The sequence below is a fragment of the Papaver somniferum genome, chromosome 2 (genome assembly GCF_003573695.1).
Source record: "Papaver somniferum cultivar HN1 chromosome 2, ASM357369v1, whole genome shotgun sequence".
Taxonomy (NCBI): Eukaryota; Viridiplantae; Streptophyta; class Magnoliopsida; order Ranunculales; family Papaveraceae; genus Papaver; species Papaver somniferum.
In genome coordinates this window covers 61,943,824-61,963,604 of record NC_039359.1, presented here as the reverse complement: position 1 = coordinate 61,963,604, position 19,781 = coordinate 61,943,824, and the positions used below count along the sequence as shown (strand labels likewise).

Below are 19,781 nucleotides of genomic sequence, written 5' to 3'. Positions count from 1 at the left end.
TTATCCATCGAAGAAAACATCATTTGCTTTTTATTGACTTGGGAAATAACGCATTGATTTGAGTTCCTGTCAGTGTTTCTTTCTCAAGTAGAGCATTAGCTAGTGCGTAGAGTTCGTTGCTGTGGGTAGTTAGGATTTTTTTCGCACTATTGTATGCCCTATCCAAGAACCATTTCACCTCATTTCCGATAAGCAGTCTAGTTTCAGAGCTCATACCCTCGTAAATGTGAGTAACGAGCCCAACTTGTTTGCTCATTCCATATTTTGTGACCATCTCTCTTGCTAAAGATGTTGCTTGTTGGAGATCTAAAGATGCAGCCGAATTAACTTCATTTTCTCCAAATATAAGTTCCTCCGCTACTCGTCTACTCATGAAAACATCTAACCTAGCAAACATTTGCTTGCAAGATTTCCTAGTCTCATCTTTCTCGGGCAATTGAGCTACCTTTCCAAGAGACGTTCCTCGTGGAACTATTGTTGCTTTGTGAACTGGATGAGCTCCGTCTGTGTGGATGGCTACTAAAGCATGACCACCTTCACGGAAAGCTGTTAATTTACGAGACTCGTACGAAATAACAGCTGATTTGCGTTCACTCCCCATCATAATCTTATCCTTTGCATATTCAAAATCACTCATGCTCACTACATGCGCTCCATCCTTTGCGGCTTTGAGAGCTGCAACATTCACCATGTTTGCGAGATCTGCACCTGAGAACCCTGGTGTTCCTCTGGCAATGACACTTAGGTCAACATCTCTGCCTTTCAGAACCTGTCAAATGGTATATTTGGTGAGAAAACCCTACAAGTTAGGGACACAGACACACAGTTATTCTGCAATTAGACATTGCATGCGACAGGGCTGAATATTTGAAACTATATGAAAGGTTCCCTTGGTATTAATTCATAAGTTAGCAACGCTGTATCAGATTTTATATGCCAAGATATATCCATGTTTTACTGAAAATATATATACGAGAGCTCATAGTCCACGTACCTTTGACATGTGAGATTCCAATATATGTCTCCGTCCTTCAACATCCGGATTGGGAACAACAACATTACGGTCGAAACGTCCAGGTCTTGTAAGTGCTTTATCCAAACACTCGGGGAAGTTGATTGCAGCAACCACAATAATTCCATCATTTTGTTTAAAGCCATCAAGCTCGACGAGAAACTGATTCAAGGTCATGTTGGCGGCTTTATAATCATGGGGGTTACGCTGCCCTCCAAATGAATCTATCTCATCAATGAAAATTATTCATGGAGGGTACTTCTTTGCTGCAGCAAATAGATCTCTCACTCTCCTTGCTCCCACACCAGCCCACCGTTCATCAAATTCACTCCCACTTTCAAAGAAGAATGGTACTCCAGCTTCTCCCGCAGTGGCTCTTGCTAACATGGTTTTACCTGTCCCAGGTGGACCGACAAGCAAAACCCCCTTAGGAAGCTTAGCTCCTAGACTTGTGAATCGCTGAAATGATAAGAAGGCATTGCTAAGAAAACTCAACCTAATGACTGGATAAGAACATTGATTCAATGGGGAAAAAGATTCAATATAGTGGCAAAATTGTTAGAAGTGTGTGGGCTTCCAACTCAAAATCAATTGGCAATGAGTGGAGTGGCTCCACACCTTATATATTAAGATCTAGGCTAAGGAGTTTGCAATGTGGGACTATCTGATAGTTTCTCCAACATGCTCCCCCTCCACGTGTAGGGCGGAGTAAACCATTACAACGTGGACCTTTGTACGGGTGGACGGGCAGCCCTTTGGGCCTACTTCTCATTTCACTCTCATACGGGCCTAGCTCTGATACCATGTTAGAAGTGTGTGGGCTTCCAACTCAAAACCAATTGGAAATGAGTGGAGTGGCTCCACACCTTATATATTAAGATCTAGGCTAAGGAGTTAGCAATGTGGGACTATCTTATAGTTTCTCCAACATGATCAAGTGAATCTTATCTTGGAGAGTGAAAAAAAATCAATTTTTACCCATTAATTCAAAAAAATCAGCAACATTTAAAATTCTCAAAAACTAGATCCAAAAAAAGAAAAACTCAATTTCTTCAATCAATCATCAACCAAATCAATGGCAAGTAGTAGGAATTCAAGTTTATACATTCAAGTTTATACATTCAACAACCATCAATACCTCTTTTCCATGGAGAAAATTATGATTTTTGGGCCATCCAAATGAAGACCTTGTTCATGTCACAAGATGTGTGGGAGATTGTAGAAAGTGGGTATGATGAAATTGAAGATACATCAAACTTAGATCAAGACCAAAAGGATTTACTTAAGGAGAGTAGGAGGAAGAATGCAAAAGCATCCATGTACATCCAACAAGGAGTTGGAGACACCATTCTACCAAGAGTAATCCATTCTTATAAAGCTAAAGAATCTTGGGATCTTCTACAACAAGAGTATGGAGGCAATAAGAAGGTAAGAGGATTAAAATTACATTCATATAGAAGAGATTTTGAGAATCTTATAATGAATGAGAATGAATGTTTAAATGATTTTTCATCTAGAGTAGTTGAAGTTGTTAATAATATGATAATGTGTGGTGAGAAGATGGAGGAAAGAAGAATTTGTGAAAAGATATTGATGTGCTTTCCGGAAAAATTTGAACCCATTGTGGCGGTTATGGAAGAGACTAAAGATTTTTCAACATTAAAGTCACAAGAGTTATGGGCTTCCTTGAAGGTGTATGAGCAAAGGTTGTTAAGATACTCCGAAAAGTCAATTGAGAGTTCTTTTCAATCAAAATTCAACTTGGATTCAAAAATTCAGCAACAAAGAAAAATGAGTACAAGGGAGAATCAATATCAAACTTCAAAGGAAAAGGAAAATGGAAGAAAGGAGGAGCTAATTCCAACAACTATACAAAGAGTAATTCGTCTCAAGTACCAAGATGGAATTTTTACAAGAAGAATGGTCACTTGGAAAAGAATTGTTGGAACAAAGGAAAACCACAATGTCGCAATTGCAAAATGTATGGGCATTTGGAGAAAGATTGTAGATACAAAGAAGATGAAGAATAAGCCGGTAGAGCCGAAGAAAAAAAGGATAAACAAAATTTGTTTTATGCTTGTCAAAGTGCCATGGTGACTTCCAAAAGTGAAGTTTGGTTTGTGGATAGTGGATGCACAACTCATATGTCCGGTGAAAAAAGATTGTTTGTTGATATGGATACATTCATAAACTCTCTAGTGAAGATGGGTGATGGAAATATGGTTCAAGCTAACGGAAGAGGTTGTGTGCAAACTATCAATGGATCAAAATACATTAGAGATGTGTTATATGTTCCGGAATTGGCACAAAATTTGCTTAGTGTTAGACAACTTGTGGAACTTGGGTATGCGGTTCATTTTGTAGAACTTGGATATTGCACCATTTATGACAAGAAGCACAACAACAAGAGACAAGTCATGAAGAGTATCAAGATGGAGAAAAATAGAAGCTTTCCAATTGTGTTTGAAAAGCAAAAAAATGTTGCATTGAGGATGAAAACCATTGATGAAACATGGTTATGGCATAAAAGACTTGGGCATTTGAATTTCAATTGTCTCAAGGTGCTTTCCAACAAGAATATGGTGCAAGGACTTCCACAACATATCAACCACAAAGATGGAGTGTGTGAAGGTTGTGCACTTGGGAAGAAACATCGCCAACAATTCCCAAAAGGTGTAGCATGGAGGTCAAAGGAACTTCTTGGTTTGGTACATACCGATGTGTGTGGACCAACGAAGACACCAACTCATGGAGGTAATAGATACTTTATTTTATTCATTGATGACTTTACTCGTATAACTTGGGTGTACTTCATGAACAAAAGTCCGAAGTTTTTAGCATCTTCAAGAAGTTCAAGAGCCTTGTTGAAAATCAAAGTGGTCACTACATCAAAGTTTTGAAAAGTTATAGAGGCAAAGAATATAACAACAAAGAGTTTGATAAATTTTGTGAAGATGAAGGCTTGGAAAGGCAACTAACAGTGGGTTATACTCCTCAAAAAAATGGTGTTTCCGAGAGAAAGAACCAAACCGTGATGGAGATGGCGAAGTCCATGCTTCATGAGAAGGGTATGCCTAGAGAGTTTTGGGCTGAAGCCGTTAACACCGCCGTCTACTTGATGAATAGGTGTCCAAAAAAAGTCGTATGGGACAAAACTCCTTTTGAAGCATGAAGTGTGAGAAAGCCATCGGTAAGACATCTCAAAGTTTTTGGTAGTGTGTGTTATTCTCAAATTCCAAAGGTGAAGATAACAAAGCTTGATGAATCAAGTGAGAAATGTATATTTCTTGGCTATAGCCTCCAATAAAAAGGTTATAGGTTGTTTAGTTTGAAAAACAACACAATGATCACAAGCCGTGATGTCTTGTTCGATGAAGGTGCTTCATGGAATTGGGAAGAAGGTAAAATTGAGAAGAGAACCGCTATTGTTGATGAAGAGCAAGAAAATTCAGCAACAAGTGAAGTTGGAGAATGTGAATAAGAAGGTGAAGAACTACCTCAAACACCCCCAATGCAAGGTTTAGAGCATCTCCAAGTATGTCTCCAAGTACTAGTGCATCAACATCACCACCATTGGCACCAAATAAGATGCATAGGTTGAGTGAAGTGTATGAAAGATGTAACTATTGTACGGTTGAACCGGAAAATTTTGAAGAAGCATCAAAAGAACCGGTTTAGATAAAAGCTATGGAAGAAGAAGTTGTTGTCATTAATGAGAATGACACATAGGAGAAAGTAGCAAGGCCAAGCGACAAAGAAGTTATTGGTGTGAAGTGGATCTACAAGGTGAAGTACAATGCGGATGGGTCACTTCAAAGTCACAAAGCAAGGTTGGTGGCAAAAGGATACTCTCAACAACCCGGCATCGACTACAATGAGACTTTTGCACCGGTTGCTCGTCTTGACACAATTAGATCTCTGAATTCTATGGAATCTCAAAAAGGTTTGTCACTTTATCAACTTGATGTCAAATCGGCATTTTTGAGTGGAGAACTCCATGAAGAGGTCTATGTAGAACAACCACAAGGTTTTGTGGTGGAAGGTGAAGAAGATAAGGTGTACAAGTTGAAGAAAGTTTTGTATGGCCTAAAGAAAGCACCAAGAGCTTGGTATAGTGATATAGATGGATACTTCAAAAGGAAAAACTTCAACAAAAGCAAGAGTGAGCCTACATTATATGTGAAGACAAAAGGTACGTCTATTCCCATCGTTGCCTTGTATGTTGATGATCTTATCTTTACGGGTAATGATGTTCATATGATTGAACAATTCAAGAGAGAAATAATGATGAAATATGAGATGAATGACATGGGTTTGCTCAAGTACTTCCTTGGTATTGAAGTTCACCAAAGTGAAGATGGAGTGTTCATTTCTCAAAGCAAGTATGCCGAAAATGTGTTGAAGAAATTTGGTATGCTTGGTTGTAACCTCACATCTACACTACTTGTAGTGAATGAGAAACTCAAGAAAGATGATGGAGAAAGAAAAGTTGATGAGACTTATTATAGAAGTATTATTGGAAACTTGTTGTATCTTACACATACAAGACCCGACATCATGTTTGCTTCAAGTATGCTTTCTAGGTTCATGAGTTCACCTAGTCATCTACATTTTGGCGCGGCAAAGAGGTTGTTGAGGTACATACAAGGAACAATGAATTTTGGAATCATGTATTCTAGAAATTTGGATGTCAAATTAGTTGGCTATTGTGATAGCGACTTGGGAGGGTGTATTGATGACATGAAGAGTACATCGGGGTATGCTTTTTCTCTTGGTTCGGTCATATTTACTTGGGCATCGAAGAAGCAAGAAACCGTAGCTCTATCCACGGCGGAAGCGGAGTACATTTCGGCATCAATAGCTACATCTCATGTTGTATGGCTAAGAAGAATCATGGAAGATATTCAAGAGAAACAAGAAGAGTGCACCGAAATTTTTTGTGACAACAAATCCGCAATTGCTATGTCCAAAAATTCGGTTGAGCATTGTAGAGCAAGGCACATCAAACTCAAGTATCACTTCATTAGAGAAGCCGTTGAAGATGGTGAGATAGAACTCAAGTATTGCAAGACGGAAGACCAATTGGCAGACATTCACCAAGGCACTTCCCAAAGGCAAGTTCCAAAACTTTAAGGAATTACTTAGAGTTGTAGAACATCACATTAAGGAGGAGATTGTTGAGTGTTAATGTAATGTTCAAATGTAATAGGAGTGTAAAAATATAAGTAGTAGTAGAATTATATGGACAATAGATGTCAACATGTCATCTTATCTCTATAGTCTTATATTAACCATGTGTAGAGAGAGAAATTATTATGAAGAAAAAAATCAAAGAAAATAGAGTGAGTAGAATCTGATCTTGGAGAGTGAAAAAAAATATCTAACAGAAATTAAGGTGTACTGTGTAGTGTGTACATATGCTACTTGCTGAAGTTTCAACATACATGCAGAAACGAGAAACAGGATTCATAGTCACTGATCATGATTGTTATATAATGACAATTTGCTCTAATATTTTATACTCCATTTACCTTAGGATTGCGAAGATAGTGGGCAATATCTTCCAACTCCGCTTTGGCCTCATCAAACACCCCTAATATCCAATATTGATTTTGAGTAACAGTGCAGTTAAAATAAACATATGTTGGTATGGAATTTTTTTCTTGTCAAAGCAGCAACATTATACGGGGAAAATTTAAGAAGAACCTGCTCTTAAGTAAAAAGTGCAAATTTTCTGCAACAGGAATGACTATCAGTACATGCTGTAGGGGCAGCACCTGACACCACTACTAATTTTACAGTTAAAAGTCATTCTACATGCATTCAAAAATCAATATTGGAATCAGCCCTAGCTCACTACTTTACTGAATAACAAATTAAATGAATAAGGCCCCAGTTTGAGTCATTTCCAACTAAAAGCAAAATTGTACTAGTATTGTCTAAAATCTTCATTACTACTTGTGAAACTGTTGATTTGAACCCAGAAAAAAATCGAATACTACAGAGAACATTTAGTTACGCTCAGACTCACTATAAGAAAACAGAAAGTTGAAATACGCCACGTCTCCAATAGGAAGCAAGTGGCGAGCGAGTCACGTATTTTCTACCATATTTGTAATCTCAGTGAAAGTAGAAAACTTCACATAATCAGTGTAAGAAACTCTTAGTCAGATTAATATTCACATACCAATCCAATCGCTAAAAGATAGAACATTTTTTCAATAATGGATGGATACCAAGATTTATGTTGGACATAGGTCTCACGAAATTAAATTCACTGAGAAGGTGCACACAATAGAGATGTGATGATACTAGCAGTTCAAGTACGAACATGCATTATGGCAAGGAATGCACCACAAAACAAGGTTTAGCATTATCAAACATGAAACCTACCATGAAACATTCCGGGATCATACACATTATCTCAACTTGAGCAAATATTAAAGAAGATAACAGAAATGTTAAAGAAACTTAACTTCACGTTAGTGATGAAGGCTTGAACCAGACAAGCTCTTGAGGAGTAGACTTTGACCAATTGGGTTCAATCCAAGTGCAGTTTCTAAGCCATCCTTTTGTGCCATAAAAGTTCTTAGCAAAATGCTGAGTCCCGCCGAAAGGGTGATAACTACCTGATTCAAGCGAGTAGAATAAAACCCCTTCACCATTCAAACATAGTCAGGGTGATAACTACCTGATTCAAGTGATGCCGCTGATGAACAACATATGCTTCCCCAAACTCTCAACTTTAACCCATTCCATTTTAGAAAAATCCATTCTAAAGATTCTAACTGGCATTTCAAAACATCCTAGTTTCACTAACAAAAGATCATCTCCGCACTCCACCAAAAAACTTGGATACGAGTCCTCAAATTGTTGATAGGGTTTCTCAAGAACCTCACAATTCAAATTACCATTCTCTAAATTAAAATTTGCTAAAGCTCCATTGTAACCTACAGAATAGAAGTCCCCACCAAACGAAGTTGGAGTATTACGTAATGGCGAGTACAATTCCTCATTTAAGTCAAAAGAATCCCAATCTTGTTCCCCCCTTCTAATGCAGTGTATGGAGATCTTATTGTCATCATCTTCATCTTCATATAACCCACTTTCATCGATGGCGAAAATAATACAGCTTGAAGAAGTCGGAATAGAGGAGAAAGAAATGTCAGACGTGTCATAACACCCTGGATAATCTGGAAGTATGATGATCTCTTTTGTGAAGGGATTGTAGAAGAATAATTCATCCTCTCTTGACAATAGCAGCCAACCCCCTTTTTGAAAACGTATTGTGGCACCTAATAGCAATTCCGAGAAGTTCATGAGGTATTCCTCGTTATTATGCATCGGGTTCACAAAATTGTAGACAGTGGAGCTGTTATCTGCACAAAACAATAGCCATGGGGATAAACATGTGGTTTCTAAGACCTGGTTAGAAGTAAATGAAGACCGTACTACAGGCATTATCTGTCGATTGGCTTTACAAACTGAACGAAAATGCACGTAATCCAATGGGTGCAGATAGCTTGCAATCAACACCACCATGTCTTGGTTAAGAACACCCCAAGGTCTTTCTTCTTCTAAATCTAGTGTGTTGAATTTTACAAACCGCTTGGCGCTCTCATTCTCAGAATCATTATAACTAGATATACTTATTTTTTTCTTCCCCTGCCTTTAAGATGTAATATTGGGGTTCTTCACTAATACTCAACTTACCTTCCTTCCTTCTCTGTCCATCAGGGATCATGATCCAATCAGGTGCGCACAATGGTTCCGGCAGCCTTAAACACGGCGAAATGTCATAGTCCCCAGCACCTTCAACTTCAAATTTGTACAACCCCAACCCCAGATCTGCAGGAGAGATTCGGGATCCCATTGGAAGGCAGAACTGCTCAAGTTTTCGAGAAGGATGAGTGTAATACAAACAACCCTTTGCAAGTCCCAACTTAGCAGCTGAGAAGCATACACTGTTTTTCCTGCCAACAAACAAAACATCATCACCTAGACTATTCACCAACTTCCACTCCTTTAACATGAAATCCAACCTGGTTATACATACTGAGACTATTACCCTCTCAGATCCTCTATCATTGAAACCTATATAAATCATGAATAGGTCATCACGGCCTTCCCCAAAATATGTCCAGCCCCAGAAAGTGCCACTTTTTTTTTTTTTTTATTGGAAGAGAAATTTTATTAAGATTGAAGAATATACACACGAAAATATAAAATGAAAACCCAGAACATAAATGCTTATTACAAAACAAGTTGTAAATAAGCTCCCCAAATGCTAATCACACTGGTTGTAAAAAGCTTCCCCAAGTAACCCATATCAAGAATTGATAGCTCCCAAATATGTTAAAAAGCCCAATTAAAAAAGCCTAACCCAGAAAAATTAAGTACAGTAAACGAAAAAACCAACCAAAACCCTAGCCCAAAAGAGCACAATTGGTGACACTGACTGTCACATTCCGCCACCGTGGACACCCTATGGAACCACCACTTAATTCCATCACCATTTGTAAACCCTAACCCAAAAAAACCACAATCTGTTAGTGACACTACCATGTCACATTCCTTGATTATGTCACAGAGAAACATATTTGATTCCGGCATCACTCAACCACAGTGTAAATCTATCGTAGTTGATAAAACCTCGAGTCCATGATGATGTCGAGGATTTGAAGAGTGGTGGTGGATAAGTTCAGGAAATATTTTATGGATATCCTAATGGTGAGTATCCTGAAACAAGATCGAAAGTGAATCTTCCAAACCTCGATAGATTCTTCCCAAACACCTGAAACAAGATCGACCACCACCAATACAGGATCGACTTTAAACAAACAACCTCACTGGTCTCCTCCATAATCCATAGATCGAAAACACCTACACCATCTACAAACTTCTAAAAACCAAAAAAGAGATAAAACCTTGAACACCATATTGTGATGGATTCCAACATCATTAAAACATGGTTCCCCAACCTGGTTATCTCTTCCCATCGCGTGATAAATGGTAGAACGTCGCACCAACACAAAACGTTCTAGTGCAACAGCTCCAACCCTCGCCTCTATTATCCACCAAATGGAGGAGAAAAGCCCCAAATCTGAGCTAGAACCCTAGGGAAAAAAGAAAATAAAAAGTATTAGGGATACCCAAATATAAATCTAAATCTAAAACACCTCTCCTCTGATCTTGTCAGAGACAAAATCAGAGGAGAGAAGGGGAAGCGGCGCTAGGGTTTGGAGGAGGGGGCGCTAGGTTTGAAGGAGGAAAGGAAAGAGAATGAGGCGCTAGGTTTGAGGAAAGGAGCTTTGGGAATCATCATGACAATCAGAAAGTGTCACTTGCTCCACTCAACTGCAAAGAAGTGTGGTTATCTACATGGAACGACTTAATAGATAGAGACACAGTATCATCAATAGGTCTTTGATGTTGTTTTTCAATCTCTAGGCAATCCCCATTGACACCGATAGCATATAACTTATTTTTAAGACAATGGAGGTCTGAAACCTCACAATTTTTTCCATCAATTTCTTCGGAAAAAAGTTGGGTTCTCCACTGTTTTTCTCCAGGGTGACAAAATAAGAAAGTGTATGCGCTAAAGTCTGACATGGATTGATAAAGAACTAACACTAATGGATCATTATCATTACCATCAACACCCACATTAACATTTGCACTATTAGCAGTGGTTCTAGGAGGTGATGATAACATACAATCAATTATATACTCACCATGAGGCTCAAAAGTAATCCATTTCATTAGACTTGGTAATTCAATGGTCTCTGATGTTAAAGGGTTCCACAAAAAACAATCCCCATATTTGCAATTTGGCATTGAATTGTCATCTTTAACATCACATAACACAATCAACCAACCTTGATGAGAGGGTTTCTGCCAAAAAGTTTTTCCACTCAACTCAGGTATGGATTTTCTACTAGTTCTATTATCATGAGGTTCCCAAATATTATAAAGAACATGATTTTTCTTACCTTCACCATATGGGAAAATAAGCCAAGGTGCTTCGTTTGGTGATTCTAATGATGCTGCCCCTTGGTCCATCAAGCAAATAAGGAGAGACCTTTACTCTGAAATCTCAATTACTGAAATTGGTGACTATGGGAAGAAAAAGGTAGTTAGTTGGAATTTTTCTTCATCCCCCCATGGAAGAGAATTGTAATAGTGAAACTGAGAGATGCTTTATTGTTTTCTAGGGTTTTCTTAGGAAATCGGGTGGCATCGAAAATAACGAATGTTTTTTTGGAGAAAAGGCCATGTATTAACTGATATTTAACGCTTCGTAACGTTTTATACACTGATCGGAAACGGTCATAGCAATGAATTTATTTTGTTTTTTGAAGCATGAAATTTATTAAACTATCGAAGGACTATTACATGAGGATATATAATACCCCAAGATTCATCAATTACACTCATATTGATAAGCCAGAATTCTACAACATGATATTGGAGCATAGCAGCAATTTTCGAATCAGAGTTGTATCGGTGGAGAATGTTGGTGTCGAAAGTCGAAAGGCCCTCGGTCAATGCTTTCCACAAGAAAAGCTGTATTTTTGGTGAACACGACAGTGTCCATAGGAACTCGGGCAGAGGTAGAGGTGTCTGATGCAATTGATTGAAGTTTCCAGTCATGCCTTTGTATCTTGATGCTGCGGTTAACTTCCCGAACGATATGCGTTTACTCCTTTATTTTTCGACTTTATCCATAACTTTAAAAAAATCTTTAAATTTTGATCGAATCTTGAAGTAGAATTACTCTCTTCCCTTGAAGGAAGAACTGCTAAAGCTAATAAAGCTATTACAAAAGCTACTAAAATTATGACTGAAAACTAAATTATAACCAAGAACCAATGCTGCCTTATAGATGCAACTTATACTATGACTCGGATTAAGAGAACCAGGTAGAAAAACAATCTATATATGCTAGACCCCTAATTGCTTTTAAAGACCGTAAACTACAACCTTAATATAGGATTACAACTCTAAAAAAAACCAAACTACAGATAAAGTTTACACTACAAATTAAATACCAAAGTAAAGTAATGGGTATTTTGATAAAGTGCTCCTGTTTTGAAATACACTAATAAAAGTGCCCCCATTTTTTTTTGAACTTTTCAAAAGTGCCCCTTCTTTGACTGTTTTATTCAAAAAGCGGCTAACGGCTTGTTAGGGCCGTTAAGTTCCGGTTGGCACCTGATAAAAGTCTTAAAAGCCCTCAATAGAGTTGGCCTGAATAAGGCTGACTTGGCTGAGTCACCGAGTTAGGGTTCACCGAGTCACTGAGTCGACCCACTGAAGAATAAATCTGGCAGGGTCTTGTCTGCTTCTGGTGCTATTCCGGCCATTTTCAGGACTGTATTTCTTCTCACCTAGACAACCTAGCATACATATAATTCACAACTCAAAAGCCTCTCTTGCAATTCCTGCAAAGCCAACTCCATTAGAATCTGTAGCAACACATAATTCAACCAACACCACTTCTCAATCACTTCCCGTTCTAGCTTTCTGCTCAATCTATCTCCCTCGGTTCATTCCTAAGCATACATCTAATCTGTTGCATCTTCAATCACCATTTCCATTATCTTTTTTTATGTTGAACAACACACATCATACTCAGCATCATCTACTGTAGTTCATCTCACCACCAACTATCAGCTGCACCTACCACTTCTTCCTTGGGCTCAAACAAATCCTGCAATTGCACCTACACAACACCAACCTGCAGCTTCACCACCACCAGACTTAAACCAAATAGGGTATGAACCTGCACAACACGCACGTTCATAATCCACCTGAACCCACAAAAACTACCTAGTCTCCTCTATGAGCTCAAATTGACATAATTACAAAGAAAACATTTATATATAGATTGCAACCATTCAATCAATAAAACAAAATCATTGAAAAATTAAATAAATCAAAACAGTAAAGCTATGAAGAAGCCAGCTAATTCCAGAAATTTCTAAAATTGAATTAACAGAAAGCTCAAAAGCTCTATTGGATTCATCATATTAAACCCAATCAGTACGAACCCCTAAAATTATTCTTAATTTCACTATTAACAAACCCATTTGATTTCAGTTAACCACCATATTCGTACCAAATTTCTTATGATTTCTTTCACCCAAATTCACCGTTTATATAATTTACAATTCCTAACTCATGATTACATTCCAAACCTTCAAATCTATTAGCAACAGATATAAATCCATATCACTATCAGAATAAAACCTATATCAAACCCTAACTTTATTTTTAACTTCATCCAGAAACACTAAACTGAAAATCAGATTCAAACCGTAGCAGAGAACCCAACACAAACACCATCAAATACCCAAATTACCGTTCACAAACCCAAATTGATCAAATATAGTGAAAACAAACACAAATAAGATGAATTAAAACAAATCCATTATCTCAAATAGACAGAACTTCAAAGCGACAATACAAATTTGATTCATTAATCATTAAACAATAAAATTTATCTTACTGCTATACACTGATAAATTCACAACAGCTACTCCATCCATTCATATTCTTCTTTATCTTATTTTTCCTTCAAGAATAACAGATTCACATTCACCACCATAATCAAATCAATTTTCTCATAATTTCCTCCAAACAAACCTCAGTTTTAACGTCATTTGTGTACACATATATCTCACTATCAGACACGTGTATATAAAAAGATACGTGGAAAGCATGCAGGCCAAAACATCAAAACATGATGCGTCACGAAACACCAAATAAACCCCGAGGAGTTACTTTATCTCATCCCCAAAAGAGAAGCTAAGATCAACGGTGGAGAGAAAGTTAGCTGACACGGACTGACAGGGGCAGAAGACACTTGTCTGACACGATCAGACCCCTCAACTACCCGCAGTAAACACTCTGAGCAGTGTACGTGTCGACCAACCTGTGGAACGAGCGAGGATGCTTCTGCGGGATCAAGGGGCAAACACAGACCTCCGCGTGATGGACGCAAGGACACAAGAAAATAAGGTTCCAACGGTCTTCAGAGATGGGTCCCATGTTCTAACCTTATAAATACCCAATCTCCACCAAGAGGAAGGGAGATCGGAAAAATCAGGGAGAGAAGGAGAGAGAGAGATTGCAAGGGTAAGTTAATCACTTAGAAGAGAGAAACATGTAAACCCAAAAGTCATTCGACTATTCATGTAACCGTGAAGAACATAGTAAAACAACAAACCCCGTGGATGTAGGCCTTAGTGCTGAACCACGTAAACCTTGGTCTTATTTATATTTCAGCACTTTACATTTATTTAGCTCCATGGATGTTTACTTATATGTTTTGTTTTCCTTAATACTTATATCCCATGCGCAAACGCCTCGCATGGAGTTGTTAGATGAGGCCATGATAAACCCGAAGGTTTTGAGCCAATGAATCAACACCAGGATATCATCATCACAATCTCTTTAGATGATAATGATTGATTGTGAGCGTTCGGACCCCCTCGCAGGTTTGTGTGCTCACAATTTGGCGCTAGAAACAGGGACTTCGTCCCGGTAAAAGATTTATCTTGTCCTGTGATTTCATTTTAAATTGGCATATGATTGCTCTGATTTATCAGCTCGGACCGTATAGATCATTCGTTAACTGTATTATGTTCAAAAACCCACCTTTTATCTTCGATAAGAGTTATTGTTCTAATCCGTCGGATTTACAATTTTCGTAGTTTTTATACTAAGGATCTCCTTTAATAAAACTTTAACCCGTATATTATAACTTGTGTGTATTAATTCTCTCTTGGAAGATTGTATTTCGCCAACTAACCCGCTTCACGCGGATATTCCCGTTTTTGTTGTTTGAAATAACTTATGCAGAAAGAACGTATTGTGAGTAAAGAAGGCAAGTTTCGACGAGATTTCATTATCAACAAAAGGGCACGTGATGGAAAAGACGCAGGAAGCAGGAAAATCCAAAGCTTTGTCAAAAGAAACACCCAGGACAACCCCGGTCATCACCCGAAGCAAGCAGAAAGGAGATAAACCTAAAATGACCAATCGAAGGCAAGATACTGCGGAAATCACTTCACCTATGAACGCTAATTCAGTTGCAGCGGCGGCTCTCAGAGCAGCAACGACAAAGTATGGGGAGGCTGCGGTAGTCCCGAAGGCTGCGGAGGCTAGCAATACCTTCGCCATGAGTCAATTTAATCAACCAAGAGAAAGGGTGGATGAATCCATAACATTCCAACCCGCGCACCTTCTAACTTTTGGAATGCCACTAACAAATGATCAGAATCAAACCATACCGGCGGCTCTAGCACCGCAGAGGGGCGCTCACCCCAATTTGGAAATACCAGCAACCGAAGCTGAACCCCTGCCACCTTTAGTACAGACCATGGAGGAGGGCGGCACCATGGCTGTAGCAGCACGCGCTGGGACTCCCAATCAGGGGTCCAACCAATCACACCGACTAATGGCTGAGCTTGAGGAACTGAGGAAGAGCCAGCAGGTTTACGCAGAAGCTGTAGCTCTGTTGGCCAGAGAAAATCAAGATTTAAAGGAGAGGATTGCTCTAAGCACGAAGACCAGCCAACAACTTGATGAAGCAAGCTCCAAAGCACCAGAGCCAAACCGAGACTGTAGAGTCGTCATAGCGGCTAATGAAGACGCGACAAGGAGACGTAGCGTATCCGACCCGGATTATGACGATGGAGAGTCAGACGGTAATGAGCCGAAGAATTTAGAGCACCAACGCGCAATGGAGGAACTACGAGATGAGATGATGGCCGAGATCAGGCAATTAAAAAATAAACAAGGCGGGGGAAGGTTAGAAGAGGTCATGAGAGAAGCTAACTCCACGCCCTTAACTCATCGCTTGGCCAACACCCCTATTCCACTGAAATGCCCTGTCCCAACGTTCGAATGCTATGATGGATCCAGCGACCCTGCTGCACATATTCGGTACTACAACCGTGTCTTAGCTAGATGGGGTCAGAACGACGCCGTACTCTGCAGATACTTCCCGTCAAGCCTGAAGGGATCGGCGTTATCATGGTTTGATAATATGCCACCAAACTCCATCCACTCATACGACCAACTCGCAGAGAAATTCTTAAGAACATACATGTACAACAAGACTGTAAACACCGGGATGGATAAGCTCTTTTCACTAGCAATTGGCTACAAGGAAACCACGAGGGAGTACACTAACAGATGGCACAAGATCTTCCAAGCCATAGGGAGCGTGGACCCAGTGGTAAGCATCAACTGCTACAAATGGGGCTTAGACCGAATGAGTCCCCTATTTGTTGAAATTCATGGGAGCGTGCCCAAGACAGAGGGAGATCTTCGAATAATTATCGAAAAGCACGCTCGACTTGAAGAAATTCAACGGGAAAACCCGAGGGCATATCCGCAGAGGTCTCACCGCACCAATTCAGCGGAACAAACCAATGAGGCCAAAAGGAGTTGCTCAGGGGAGAGACCTCACGAAGATAGGAAGGAACGGAGGGATGAACGAAGAACAGGCGACCGAAAATTCGAAGATCAAGTTTACACGAAACTCAACGCTAGCTATGCTCGTATCCTACGAGAGATCAAAGGGAGGGAAAACTTAGAGTGGCCATGGTCTAAGGGAAAGCAGCCCCCGAGATCCGAGAAGTCTAAAGATTACTGTGAATATCACTGTTTCAACGGACACCAGACCGAAAAGTGCAAGAACCTTAAAATAATGATCCAAAAATTAATTGATGCGGGAGAGCTCAAACATTACATACGAAAGGATGTTACCGAGGACAGATCCAAACGAACCAAACCAGTCCAACTTCCGGAAGGAAACCGAACAATCAACACCATCTCGTGTTCCGAAGCCACAGGACCCTCACTCACAGCGCAGATTGGAAAAAGATTACGGAAGCAATTCGAAGACCGCTACGAGTTATATAAGGTCGATGGGATAGCGGTTGACGAACACGAAGAGTGGATGGAATCTCCTATCATCTTCGATGCCGAGGATATCGAAGAAGATATGGAAGACCATAACGATCCCTTGGTCCTAACATTACCAGTAGCTGGATGTAACCTCAAAAAGATCCTCATAGACGGGGGAAGCTCTGTAAACGTCCTATTCTATGATGCATTCAAACGGATGAAGCTCCATGATGAACAGTTAATGACCTCTTATCACACCATCTACGGATTCAATGGAGCAGCCACGAAGCCCTTGGGAGACATCGTGTTACAGGTTAACGCAGGGCCCATGAAACTGGAAACCCGATTCAGTGTGGTGGACACCCCTTCCCCCTACAACGCTATTATTGGACGAAAATGGGTACATAAGCTCAAAGGAGTTGCGGCAACATACCAACAATATCTCAGATTTACAACACCTGAGGGAATAATGGAGATCAAGGGAGATCGGATCACTACGTGAGAGTGCCAGGCCACTCAGGATCATATCAACAATGAGCAAGAAGAGCAGCGAAAAATCCGAAGAGTAAAAAATCAAGAAACCGCGAAAGAGAAGGCCGTAGACCTGTTCCTTAAGGAAACTACAGGAAAGGGCTTGACGAAAGATGGTAATGTCCAAAGCACGGAAACAAGTACCTCAACAACCAGCGAAGAACAGAAACACGCTAAATAGCAATTAAAGAGCGTCCCAGTCCTCGGAAACCCGAAGCCTGTGTTCACACCAGTAGAACCCGTAAAGGAAATCAACATAGGAACGTAAGAAGACCCGAAGATGATCAAAATCGGGACCATCATGGACGAAGGAAGAGAACATTCCTTAACCAAATTACTTAAGGAATATGCGGATGTGTTCGCCTGGAAGTTAGGAAATATGCCGGGGATTGACCCAAAAGTAATCCAACATGAACTACGCATCAAACCTGGCACGCCCCCGTTCAGGCAGAAAATACGAAAAGTGGCTCCAGAGTATCATGAGGCAGTAGAAACAGAACTTCGGAAGCTACTAGACGCAGGATTTATCAAGGAAGTCAAGTACCCTACCTGGATCTCCAACATGGTCATTGTTCCTAAGAAAAATGGAGGGGTTAGAATATGCATCGACTTTACTAATCTCAACAAGGCATGTCCAAAGGACAGCTATCCCCTACCGAGCATAGACCAGCTGGTAGAAGCAGTCGAAGGATACGAAGAACTATCATTCATGGATGGACATTCTGGATACAACCAAGTAGCCCTGGCAGAAGAAGATCAGCCACACACAGCGTTCTATACCCCACATGGCCTTTATTGCTATACCAGAATGCCTTTCGGACTTCGAAACGCAGGGGAAACATACCAAAGGATGGTCGATGCTATCTTCAAGCCATGGATTGGAGGAACCCTAGAAGTCTACGTGTACGACATGCTCGTCAAAAGCAAGCTGCGTAAAAATCACCACCAGGACCTGAGGAATATCTTCGAAGCAATGAGACATCATCACATGAAAGTGAATCCGGAGAAATGTACTTTCGGTGTCACCTCGGGGAAGTTCCTCGGGTATCTGGTAACAAAAAGGGGCATCGAGGTAGACCCAGCAAAGATTCAAGCCATAGTAGAGATGCCGTCCCCAAAGAATCTAAAGGAAGTGCAGAAGCTCAATGGGTCTATAGCAGCGTTGGGCATATTTATTGCACGGTCTTCGGACAAATGCAAACATTTCTTCAATATTCTCAAAAAAGGGAGCAGGTTCGAATGGACCGCTGAATGCGAGGAAGCATTCCAAAAAATCAAAGAACATCTAGCCTCAATCCCGATCCTGCAGAAGCCAGACCCTGATGAGGTTTTGGCACTGTACATAGCAGCAACGGAGGACGCAGTCAGCGCGGTATTAGTCAAAACCAATACAAAGGTAGAACAGCCTATCTATTACGTCAGCAAGACACTCAATTCTGCGGAAAGAAATTATACTAAGATTGAACAACTCATCCTCGCACTGGTATGGGCTACCCAAAAACTGAGAACCTACTTCCTAACTCACCTCGTCAGGGTACCATGCAAAGCACCATTGGAAGCAGTCCTCAAAAGCACGGGAAAAGTGGGCCGAATAGCCAAATGGAACACCCATCTGGACCAATTCAACATCATTCATGAAATTCAACATTCTCAAAAGTCCCAAGTTCTGGCAGATTTCTTAGCAGACCTCCCCCTTGACAACGACGAAGAGATTAAGGGAATACCAGAAGCCGAGGAAGAAATCAAGGATCCAATGGATATCCTCGAACCTACGAGTCAAATACAATGGGAAGTCTTTGTCGACGGATCTAAAAATAAGGAAGGAGCAGGAATAGGCATTGTCATTATCACCCCAACTGGAGAAAGGATTATACAGGCACTTAGATTGGAATTCAAAGAGCATACCAACAACATTGTTGAATACGAAGCTGTCGTACATGCCCTACGTATAATAATAGAGATGGGGGTAACCGATGTAAGGCTGACAAGTGATTCGCAGCTTGTCATTCGGAAAATAGGGCTCGAGTATAATGTGTACGATGACACCCTTTCAGCTTACATGGCCTTGGTCCAAACATTGGCATCACAAATCCCGAACATTAAGTTCCGGCACTTATGCAGAAGGGATCTCAGGCACGCGGATGCCCTAGCATATATATCATCCATGCTGAGGGATAAAAATGCCGAAGCTATTAAAATAGCAAGGGTATACGAGCCTTCGATTGCATCTCAATTCTCCTTCGCTACCAATCAAGATACGGTGGAAGAAAATATCGAAGACCAGGTAGGAGAAGACATCCATAATGACTTTGACGAA

At 40.2% G+C, this 19,781-nt stretch overlaps 1 pseudogene; it reads right to left on the bottom strand.

Annotated features, from left to right (window-relative positions):
* Positions 1-19: 19 nt before the first annotated feature.
* Positions 20-9,119, bottom strand: LOC113351187 (annotated as a pseudogene).
* Positions 9,120-19,781: the final 10,662 nt, after the last annotated feature.